Raw genomic sequence first — 12,626 nt, 5'->3', positions numbered from 1 at the left:
AAAACTCATCCAGGTAAGTAGAAGAGTAACTTATCTTGCCTTTAGTAACATTTGTTTGCTAAATACCTCAATTAATAATTTAATGACCAAACAATACAGTAATAATTAAATTAGCGATTATATTTACGATTACCGTTTGTATTTCACTTCCGGTTTCTCATCCCATATTGATTTTTTTTCTCTAAATAATAACATTATTTAGACAGCCCTTCTTAACATGGGTGGTTGGCTTCCTTTACTCATTCTTCGACTAAAATTTAACAAACAAAAGATACCGTAAAAAAAAAAAAAAAAAAAAAAAAAAAAATCAGTTAAAACCTGAGTAGCAACCGGAAGTGAAGTGAAAACAGTAATCGAAAAGATAACTTTAAAAATTCAATTAAATAAAAGGTTGGGAGAAAAGCTAAAAATAAATAAATAAATAAATGAAATAAATAAAATAAGTAAAATGACTTCCCGGGCAACTGGTTTACTATTTATTACGTAGTACACACGTTTACACACGTTAGTAAGTCGCAGGGAACCTAAGACAAGTAATACCTCAACTCTTTTTTTTTTTTTTTTTTTGTAACAACGACTTTTATTTCCTCACTCTCCCGCCACGCGGGACTTCTAGATACGGCTGTGACGTCACTAACATCAGTTATGTAATCCTCTCCTTTCTTTCTTTTTCCTCGCCATGACGGCATTTCGTACCCGGCACGGTATTTGTATACGCGCGTCCGTGTTCTGATACATATACTGTCCTTTTTTGAAAGATTTATTTTCATATATTTTTTTCTAAATGTAAATAACAGCACAGAAAATGATATCACTCGGTCAAAAGTTAGGTACATGTTTACATTTTTAAAACACCCAAAATTGAAGATACCTCCCCACACACACACACACACACATGAAAAAAAAAAATTCAACTTATTTTTAAACGATTACGTGCGAATACTGTGAAAAACTTGGCGAAAGAGAAATAAAAATTATTTTAGAATTTAGAGTGGAAGTGGGAGTGCAGTTTTGTGTATAAAATTAGCGTAGCATAAAAATGATCCGTTTCCAGGCAATTTTAGCGTTTACGGGTAGTAAAACTAAACAAACAAAATTTCTTGCTATACGTGATAATTTTCTGAGATTATTTTTTTTTTTTTAGTTGGGGTACTTTATTTTTAAGCGATGACGTGAGTTTGAATTTAGGAAAACTCGTCCCCGGAAAACTCGTCCCCTTTCGCTAGGTAGGAAAACTGGTCCCTTATTGAATAAATATCGATTGAAAACACATTTTATGATCGTTCTTGAAGGAGATATTGTTTTTTAAAATAAACTATAGCCCCCCCCCCATAATATTTAAAAAAAAATATTTTTACTTGTTTAATGTTTTGTTTTTTGTTTTTTAAATAAAATCGATTTTCTAAGTGTCCGTTTTCTACCTAACTGGCTAAGTTCTTAGTGATTTAACTTATTTTAAAGCGTTTATTATGTTCATACAAAGTTAATAAATTTTTTTTGTTCTTATTTTAACGATGTTTTTTGGAGTCATAAAAACAATAATAAAAAACAAAACAAAAACATTAAAAAACGGAGCGATTCGATTCTTCGTTACGCTTTTGGTTTTGTTTTTTAATTATGATAGTTTTTTGTTGTTATGTTTTTGTTTTCTGTCATACCAAATGCACTCATGCGTTATTTAAAATTATGATTTTATCAATTATCAACAGTTATTGTCGTCCTGTCAAATTTTGCAAAAATTAACTAATAAATTAAAAGCGAAATATTTTTTTGGCGCGAGAGATGCCATGTGCTAACAATCTCTCGTTAACTCATTTTTAATTTTTTTAATTTTTACTTCAAAATTCTAAAATCAATCATTAAGTAATCACTAAATAAATTTATTAATCAATTTTATTGAAAACTCCGCTATCGTTTATCAAAAATCTTTTTAATTTCATTTTTTGTTGGTTGCTTTTCGAAGGGAGATATAGGTTTTATCCCCCCCTCTCTCTCTAAATTATATTTTAAAAAATATTAAAATTTATTATTTTCTTTTTAAAACCAAATCTCCCTCAGTAATTTCTTTAATTTTCTATTTTTTAGCGATTATCAAGACCCCCTAAGATACCGGGCATTATTTCTCGTTCTCCCGTAACACTCGACCGACATGTTTTTTGTTTGTTTTCTGTTTTTTTTTTCTTTACCAAATAAACGATTCCAAATAAATTAAATAAACAACATAGTCGGAGAGGTAGAAAAATCGATTTTACCCTTTTATAAACAACAGTATATAAGTAAATTCTTTTTATATTAATATAAAAAAAATATGCGGTCTCGTTTATGAACATAATAAACGCTTTTATTAAAAACACAAAAAAAACATTAAACAAGTAAAAAATATTTTTTAAAAATATTATGGGCTATAGTTTATTTCAAAAAACAATATCTCCTTCAAGAACGATCATAAAATGTGTTTTCAATCGATATTTATTCAATAAGGGACCAGTTTTCCTACCTAGCGAAAGGGGACGAGTTTTCCAGAGACGAGTTTTCCCGAGACGAGTTTTCCCGGCACCCGTGAGTTTACAATTTTGCCACTCCGACAGTTAGTTAAACTGCGCTGGTGCTTGTTAAGATAGGGTCGACAGATTGATTAGTACTTACTTAACTGTCATGTCGAAAATAGTAATATATCCAAAAATTACGAAAATTCATCGAGTAGAACAACTACTATTGTGTTTTTAGCTAAAAAAAGATTACCGCCATGATCTAAAACTGTACGTCAGCCATTTTACAGTGGCGAAAACGGAGATAAGTATGCCCCCTATATTCGCAATATTCAAGGAGTTCACATCCAGGGAAATGCAATTTCCCAATTTTCTGTAAAAATTCTTTTTAAGTAAAAAAAATATATAATCGAGAAGAAAATAAATAATTTTTTACTCGATAAATTTCCATTATTTTGGGATATATAACTATTTTCGATATGCTAATTAAGTTAGTACTGTTGTTTTTGCTTAAGAAATCGATCTGTCATCTATCTTAACATTAACAAGTAATAAGTCGTCGGATTTTTTTTTTTTAACCAAGTGTTCACACGTAATCACCTAAAAAAGTAAAATATTTTTTGCGTGGGGTGGTGGTGGTTGAGGGTGTTAATCTTCAAATTTAACAAATAATACTATGCGGTCAAAAACCGAGTACACATTTATATATTTTTAAGACTGGAAAAAAAATTTAAGCTTTTTATTTATTTATTTTTTTTTAAAGAAAGAATGACACTTACATAGTCGATTTCTATCAGTATTTTGTTTAATTATTTATTTTTTTTTACTTTGGAGCTATTAATTATTGATAGCATGTTCGGACTCGACCATGTTGTCAGTTTAACTTACCAACTCGGTACTAATTGTTTTTCGAACCGAATAAACGCTTTAAAATAAGTTAAAACACACAAAACTTATCCGGGTAGGTAGAAGAGTAACTTATCTTGCCTTTGATAACATTTGTTATATATTTGTTTTTTTACTCTTTTTGTTTCGTTTGTTGTTGTTTGTTTGTTTGTTTTTGTCTTTTTTTTTTTTTTGTATTATTTATGTGGAAGTTTTACAACAAAAAAATGTGTCCAGAAAAAATAAAGGTAAATTTTCAGATTAGGTCCACCTCCACAATTTTCTTTTAAATGACGACTTTTAAAGGTTCTCGGCCATGCTGAATGCGAAAATCGCCTTGAAATCTTGCAGAAATAATTAGTTATCGAGATATAAAAAGTATTGTATTGTATTATTTGGCGGCAATCTTTGTTTACGCGCGTAGATTGGTTTATGGAGCGCGAGCGCGGCACGCGCGTAAAAACGATGGCTGCCAAAGAATACAATGCATAATACAACTTTTTATACCTCGATAACTACTTATTTCTGCAAAATTTCAATGCGATTTCCGTATTCAGCATAGTAGAAAACCTCTGTAAGTCGTCATTTAAAAGAAAATTGCGGAGGTGGACCTATAGGGGTGCCTGGAAAACTCGTCCCGGAAAAACCCGTCTCGAGTTTTCCGGAGACGAGTTTTCCCGGGACGAGTTTTCCTAAATTCAGTTTTTAACCCCCCCCCCGTCTCTCTAAATTATATTTTAAAAAATATTAAAATTTAATTCTTTTTAAAACCAAATCTCCCTCAGTAATTTCGGGTTTGTATTACTGTACGCAGATTCAAAAAAGTTGTCAAAAAACAAATATATGACAAATAAATGTTATCGAAGGCAAGATAAGTTACTTTTCTACCAAACTGGATATATTTTTCGTGTTTTTATTCAATGTAACATGTTTATTCAGCTCGAAAACCATACAGTGTTTACCGATGTATTGGAAAATTCAAGATGGCGTCTGACTCCCTCTTTAACACGGAAAGTTTGAGAAAAGGTGTTATGAATAAAAAACTGGATAACTCGCTCAATATATGTTACTGTGACATATATTGGGCGGGATTTTAGTATGTCTTATTCCAAAGATCAGTCAGTCTAACATGGGGGAGGATCCAGCCACCACCGTCGTATGTTAGACTAAGACTTTATTTACGACAGTCACAATCCAGTCTTTATCCTCTCAAAAAGAAAAAAAGGGATGGAGGAACGCAAAATTTACTGCCATCGAACTTGTCGGAATTTCCCGGTGGGGGCAGTCAATCTCTCGGATCGAAGTTTAGTTTTGTTGGGTTTTAGGAAGCCACCCTTCCAGGCATCACGTTCTTATTCGAGAAGAGGGCGATTTGGTTTTTGGTCTGAGACGTTCCCTCTGGGGAGTGCAGACCGGTCAGATCACAGCAAATTTTACATCCTTCCCGATACAAACGGGGAAAGGTCTGGTACAGAATAGTTAACAAATACTTCCCATCCTTAATCCTCATGTTAGCCTGGATTTCTAAACAACGTTGGTTCTTGCGCACTAATTGAACTAATTGCGCTTTTTTTAAATAGTATTTTCAAGTTTAATTAGCGTTTTACATCTTTTTTATTATTAAATTGTTAGGTGAAAGTACAGAATAGTTACAAAACATCCTCTCCCCATGTTAAGAATGGCTTTCTAAATAATAACGTTATTATTGCAGATACAGCACATTTCAATAAGTGCATGCATAAGTACCGTAACGTTAACTCATTCGTAAGATAACGAGGTGCGGTTGTTAGGTTAAAAACAAGTTCTTTGTTTACATTTCTAGTCAGCTGATGTTCTCCGATGAATTCCTTGGAAAATTCACTTGTACCCGTTTTAAAATATGCAGACGAACTTTGCCGTTTTTTCAGAATAACAAAATATTTAAAAATTGGCAAACATTAACCAAAAGGGACTTTTCCAAGACATTCATCATAAGCACAGACAGACAGCGGTCAGCTGACGCAGAATGTAAACAAAGACGAGCAAAACTTGATTTTAACAGGTTGCTAACTATTCTCTACCTTCTTCATTGCCTAATCTTATTGCAATAAATGGCAGATAAATATACTTAGCGCCTACCGAGTGCCTGGAAATGAATATTTTTATTCAAGCTAGAGGGTTTGTGAATCCTTTTTGTTATGGTGCTAATGCAGAGAGTGATCCGTCCGATCCGCGCTATTTTTTTTTTTTAAATCGTATTTTTACGTTTAATTAAAGTTTTGGGTTTGTATTACTGTACACAGATTCGAAAAAGTTGTCAAAAAACAAATAAATGTTATCAAAGGCAAGATAAGTAACTTTTCTACCTTACTGGATATATTTTTCGTGTTTTTATTCAATGTAACATGTTTATTCAGTTCAAAAAGCATACAGTGTTTACCGATGTATTGGAAAATTCAAAATGGCGCCCGACACTCTTTAACACAGTAAGTTCAGGAAAAGATGTTATAAATAATAAACTAGACAAAATACTGTTAGAAATTCGCTGATTATATGTTACCGTGACATAAGTTGACATATATTCGGTGTTTTTTTAATAGTATTTTGTCTAGTTTATTATTTAAAACACCTTTTCCCAAACTTATCATGTTAAAGAGAGTGTTGGTCGCCATTTTGAATTTTTCATACATCGTTAAACACTGCATGTTTTTCGAGCTGAATAAACATGTTACATTGAATAAAAACGCAAAAAATATATCCAGGTAGGTAGAAAAGTAACTTATCTTGCCTTTGATAAGAACATTTATTTGTTATATATTTGTTTTTTGACAATTTTTTCGAATCTATGTGTACAGTAATACAAACCCAAAGTTTTATGGTTTTTTTTTTATTATTATTCAATTGTAAGGTTAAAACACCCTCCCCATGTTAAGAATGGCCTTTTAAATAATAACGTTATTATTTCAGCACGGATCAATAAGTGCATACGACTACGAGTACCTTTTATCTTTTTTAAATTTTATAAGACAGGTAAAAATAAAATTTTTGAAAATAAAAACAATCAGAAAATCTAGACTAAATTTAAAATTCAATATTTTTTTGTAAATATCTAAATTTTCAAACAAAATTAATTTTATTTTCAAATAAATCTCATTTTTTCTATGATAGATTTGTGCTTTTTTTTTTAATTAAACATATTTTAAAGAAAAAACAAAAATAAAACTTTGATGTACATACGTATCCATCACGCGACAAAATCATATTCCAAATGTCACGTAAATTGATCAAGTAGTTTTTTTTTTAATGAAGAAAATCAAATTTTATGACGAAACAAGACGTTATGTTTTGATCCGCCATGTTTTATAAATAAGGGAGGAGATAACTCGATTCGAACTATCATGATCGAAACCAAACTTGTAATGGATACAGTTTAAATCGCTGAAAAGGTGCTAATGCACTTACTGATCCGCACTATTTTTTTACTCGTATTTCCAAGTTTAAAGTTGTTGTTTTTTTTTTATTCAATTGTAAGATTAAAGTACAGAATAGGTACAAAACACCCTCCCCATGTTAAGAATGGCTTTTTAAATAATAACGTTCTAATCGGATCAATAAGTGCATGACTGCATGAGTACCCAATTTCTTTAATAAAGAAAAAAGCATTCATATTTTCTCATGTAAAAACAACTTCTGTAAAAAAAAAAAAAAAAAAAAAAAAAAAAAAAAGTGTATTTTCAATTTTGTTACAAGGTTTTAAGAAAAGAAAAAAAGCGTGCTAATGCACTTACTGATCCGCGCTATTTTTTAAATCGTATTTCCAAGTTTAATTAAAGTTTTGATATGTTTTTTATTCAATTGTAAGGTTAGGTACAAAACACCCTCCCCTCCATATTAAGAATGGCTTTTTAAATAATAACGTTATTATTTCAGCACGGATCAATAAGTGCATGCATGCACGAGTACCGCTAAAAATTGTAAAATTGATTTTCTATATACAAAACTACTTGATCATTTTACGTAATTTTTGGAATATGATATCGTCGTTTTCTGTGACAGGTACCTACATCATAAAAATTTTTCTGCGTTTTGTTTTTTTTAATTAGGTTTAATTCAAAAAAAGTACACCTCTCTTATGCAAAATAAACAAAAGAAACAGAAAGTGACCCACACACGTTTATTATTTATAGAAGGTCATTAGGAATATTGTTGCCGCTTGATTAATTCACTTAATTTTTTTTTTTTTTTTTTTTTTAAGTTTGATAAAAAAATTTGATATAAATTTTCTTTTGAATATAAAATAAAATTGGTAAGAAGAAAAACGAATCGTCGTGTCGACGTGTTTGTTTATTTTCCTGTGGAGAAGGTAGGAGTGGGCCATACTTTTTAATTTACAATAGAAAGAAAGAATCTTTTCGCAAACTCAGATCTAAAAGAAATTATTTTTCTAAAATAATAAACATAAAATATTAATTACTTATTGAATATTTTAAATTTGTTTTGTTGGGTTTTTTTTTTACGCTCCGATCGTCAGAGTTATTGGTCCCGTGTTTTGGAGTGGAATAAAAGACGAAATAAGAACTAACTTAGATAAGTCTTATTATTAATATTATTAGTAACAGCTTAGCAGGTGCTTGTTTACTTTGGTGAGATTTTAAACCAACGCATTTCAGGTGAAAACCACATTACCTACTTACGTGTCATAGTGAAATTAGTATAATTTTTTTAAATTACGAAAAATATTATTATTATTAGAACATAATAAGCAAAATGTCGGAAAGCAGAAACTAAAAATATAATAATAAAAACGCGCATTTTGTTATCGTATGCAAAAAAAAAAAAAAAATTGATAAATTTTTACGACGTGCCTGCGGCCTGCCTCAGCGTATTATAAACACCCCAACCTCTCCACATGTTAAGAACGATTTTCGGAATAACACCCCCAACCTCCCCATGTTAAGAACGGCTTTCGAGGTTGGGGGTATTCCGAAAGGCGTTCTTAACATGGGGAGGTTGGGTGTTTATAATACGCTGGAGCAGTGGAGCAGTAGCACGTCGTAAAATTTATCGATTTTTTTTACAAAAAATATACAGAAAAAACAAATTGATTAATTGTTGTTTTTTTACTTACACGAAATGATGACAACTAAAAAATCATGTGCGTGTGCACCGCTTGTACGAGTTAAACTGATTGATGAAAGATATACATAGCGATATAGATATATATAGCGAGAGAAATTTACTTATATATACAGAGAGAGAGAGAGAGTGGTGGAGAAAGAAAGAAAAGAAAGGTGTTTACGTAAGAAGGAAGAAAGAAAGAAAGAAAGAAAAGAAAGCTGTTTACGTAAAGAGAAAGAAAGAAAGCAAAGTAATTGACACTCCACATGGACACTCTCTCCTCTCCGTATGTAGGAGTTTCTCCCTCAGTACAAGGCCGTCCGATATTCGGACTTAGATCAAAGTATAGTATCCCTTTCTTTGTCAGAAGAGAAATCCTTCTGGACTGAGGCAAATCTTTATTTTATTTATTTATTTATTCATTCATTTATTGTCCCATAGAATGGGGGGAGGGATCTAGTTCCTACCCCCCCCCCCAAAAAAAAGTGGTGCGTATCTGATTTTACCCTCGTGGAGGGTGATGATTGACAAATAAATGAGGATGTAGGTACTTGTGGGCTGTTGATCGCATTTGGATGTGGCCGGCCGTCCCAGTCTCAAATCTTGGCGTGAATATGTTGCAAAAGCCGATCGACAAAATGTACTTGAAACACGTGTCATTTGGCTGGGAAGAAACCTGAATGGACAATGTGTAGCATCTGTTCTGATGTTGTTGCACTTTGTCTATTCTTTCCTCGGTCAATGAAGCGAACTCCTTCTGGACCAAGGCAATTTTAAACATTTACGATATTTTTCTTTCAGCACGATAACGCTTAAAACTTTTAGCACTGTACTAGCAGGAAGACAAGGCGTTGTCCGGGATTAAATAAAGATTACGTCTGGCCATACTAGTGAGTGGTATTGGTAGAAACGACGAAACAGCTATCCGTTTCTGGTGTGTGTGTGTGTGTGTGTGTGTGTGTGTGTAACCAAAACGTAGATTCTATGAACCAAGCTTCTTTCTTAGAAGTGCACGTGCACGCCTGTGAAACTCTTCGTTTGCCTGTTTTCCACCTGACTACAACTTGGATGTGTTCAAGTCCAACATAAACAAATTCCTGATAAACCGCCCCCTTAAGTAAGACACTTTATCAGATCTCCATTAACGATTACTACGATATTGTCCCATTGATTACTGTGCACGCAATAACCCTCATCCCTGGGTGGCCTCCGAGCCTTGATAAGTGGAGACTTCCATGTAAAAAAAAAAAGATACTCTCGTCCTCCTGCTTATAACATCACATAGGTACGTGCAAAATGAATAGTCGACGCTCAGTACTCTTCAAATATAAACATTTTAAGCCCGCCCTTTACTTAAAAATTCCCCAAAAATCAGGAAATTAACCAATTTTAATGAAATTTTCAGTATTTATCAAATAATGATCACGGAATAAAATGAACACATTATTTTTATTTGAATCTTAGTGGAACTGTATTTTGTTTAAACAAAATACATTTACTGAAGGTATGGTTTTCAGTAGTAAAAAAATGAATGAATTTATTTTTGCTTTTTTTTTAATGAAAATAAGGCATCGTAAATTGTAACAATAAAAAAGGAAAAATTATTTTTTTCCGGAACATTACGAAAAAAAAAAGCCCCGAAAGTCCGTGTTAACGAAATCGATATAACTCGAAGGAAAATTAATTTCTCGAACTACTGATATTGTCATTGAATTAAGCATTGTTTATTTAATATTTTTACACAAAACAATTATAATTGCAAAATTGTCTCTTTTTTTTTGGTGGGGGGATAACATGTTTCGCGTAATTTTTATGTGTAATATTATCCATTGCTTGAATGAACGTGTAACTTTCAGCGTAACATAATTTTTTATATAATCTTGAAAAATAGTTTTTTAGCTGAAATGCAGGAACACAGAAAAATAATTCAATTAAAAAATGGTAAAAATTATACAAACGTTCACGATAGGAATGTACGGATGCACGGCTGGAAAAAAAAAGAAGAAAACCAGCACTCCCTACCTCCCTCCAACTATCTGACGTCATTTTCAGACTGCCTTTTGACTTTCTGACATTTTGAGCCACCATAGAACCGCATTCTTAGACAACTTTGCTTGTTTTTGCTTGTAGGAAGCCAGAATCTTTCGCTTTTGGAGACTATTTAAGTTTTTTCTTCTTTGTACACATAAGATGGGTTATTATTATTATTATTATTATTATTATTATTATTATTATTATTATTATTTAATTCAATATCTTAGAAAACTGCTATTTATCTTCAAGGGATTTTTACAATGTATTTATTTAACTTCAAAATTTAGCTGAATTTGTCAGTTTTCGAATATCACCATGAAAACATTTTTCATTATAACTTTTTTTTTTTTTTTTATTGAAGTGTACAAATATTTTTTTTCTTTTGGAAATTAACTTTAGGCTTTAATCTTTCAAATACAATCAAAAAGTAGTCAAAAACCTGCAAAACATTTCTGATAAATCGGCTTTCAAAACTATCTCCCCCTATCTTTTTTCCGCCAATAACATCATATTAGCTTTTTTCTTTTTATATTTTTTAAAATATTCAATGAGAGGGGGGTGCGAATGATGAGTAAACTCAGTACAATATAATTATCTACCGATCTGTATACTTACAATGTGCTGAAAGTGTAAATTTGTTCCTTGTTGTTTTTCAAAATTTATTTCCGATATTCGCATGATTGGTAATGTATAAAGGTCGCGGCTACAGAAAAATGTGAGAAAAAGTCCGTTTGAACATTAAAAATAATTTCATGTTGTTATTTTTATTATATTCACATTGCTAAATGATGAATCATTTCCATAAAAAAAACATCTAGTTAGTATTATGCACCTAAAATTGAGAAAAAACATGCTTGAAAAGTGTCAACATCACGTGGATAAGCAATATCACACGACACCAGGTTAAATTCGGTTGCCATCCTGCTTTAATTTCAAGCGTGATTTTCTCAATTTTAGATGTATAATACTAACTGAATTTTTAATGGAAGCGATTCCTCATTTAGTAATATACTAGCCTGGGTGTTCGGCGTTGCATGGGAGTTTGGAAGTGTGTGCTGAGCAAAAAAAAAAAAAAGTTGTAGTAGGCAGGCAGGCTCGAACCCATACCACGAAGGAGGAAAAGAACATAAAAAAAACGTGACGTCTTTGCTGTTGTGTCCATCGCCAAACCGAAAGTGGTGAAGGTTTAAATTAAGGTTAGTCAGTGGAAAAGAGGGGATAAATTTTGAAAATATCGGCGAAAGAATTGACTCCTTCTTTTTAGCCAATTTTTGGATATCTTTTGTCCAAAGGGTTGAGCTTCAAAACGATACCGATCTCATGAAAATCCGTCGCCTCTGTCGAAAGTTTTAGGCAAGCATACATACATACATTTAAACAGACAGGTGAGACTTATATTATAGATAACAAAGACAACAAACTAAAACTATTTTATAATGTCCAAACAATTTTTTTTCTTGCGTGGTCGCGACTGTTATACATTACTTGCAATTTATCGTCAGACTAAAACCAAAATGGCTGCCTACATGAGGTATTAATTCAGTTAAATTCATCTTAAAAAGATAATAAAAAAAAAATACTGGCCCTCACACCAACTCTCTGCGCATCACTAATACCCATTCTCAAACAAAACCCTTTGCAAAACCCGCACTTAAATCGCTAACAACATCAAGATATAACTTCCGCCGATATGTTGGTTTAATTGCGTCGATAACTTTTTCAACTTTGACCTCTTGTCTGCCTAATTTTCGCCCCAAAACTGACTGAAAAGCTTGCTGCATGTTTGAATACCCTTTATGTAAAATTTCAAATGTTTAGACGAAAAATTGGCTGAATAGTTTGCTAGAGACCGCAAAGGTCAATTTTTTTTAACTTTGACCCTTTGGCAGCCAAATTTTCAACTAAAAACCAATTAAAAAGCTTGCCCTATGTCTGAATATACTTTATGGCAAATTTTAAATGTTTAGACCAAAAATTGACTAAGTAATTTGGTAGCGACCGCAGAGGTCAATTTTTTTAAAATTTGACTCCGATTTTGACGTCTTAACATTTATTGTTTTGGGATCAAATCAAATTAAAAAGTTTGATTCATGTCCAAATAACCTACGTCTAAAATTTCAA

General features: G+C 31.9%; 1 protein-coding gene across 1 annotated transcript in view; it reads right to left on the bottom strand.

The window, feature by feature from the left end:
* LOC145255631 (uncharacterized) overlaps positions 1–8,811 on the bottom strand; it is a 165,614-nt gene extending 156,803 nt beyond the window's left edge. Inside the window, exon 1 of the mRNA XM_080114158.1 lies at positions 8,482–8,811. The gene's annotated coding sequence lies outside the window, so the exon portion shown is untranslated. The remainder of the gene's footprint in view (positions 1–8,481) is intronic.
* Positions 8,812–12,626: the final 3,815 nt, after the last annotated feature.

This window comes from Euprymna scolopes, chromosome 31 (genome assembly GCF_053919585.1).
Source record: "Euprymna scolopes isolate OS-2025 chromosome 31, ASM5391958v1, whole genome shotgun sequence".
NCBI classification, from domain to species: domain Eukaryota; kingdom Metazoa; phylum Mollusca; class Cephalopoda; order Sepiida; family Sepiolidae; genus Euprymna; species Euprymna scolopes.
Note: the sequence above shows the minus strand (reverse complement) of the source record. Positions and strands in the feature narration are given on the sequence as shown.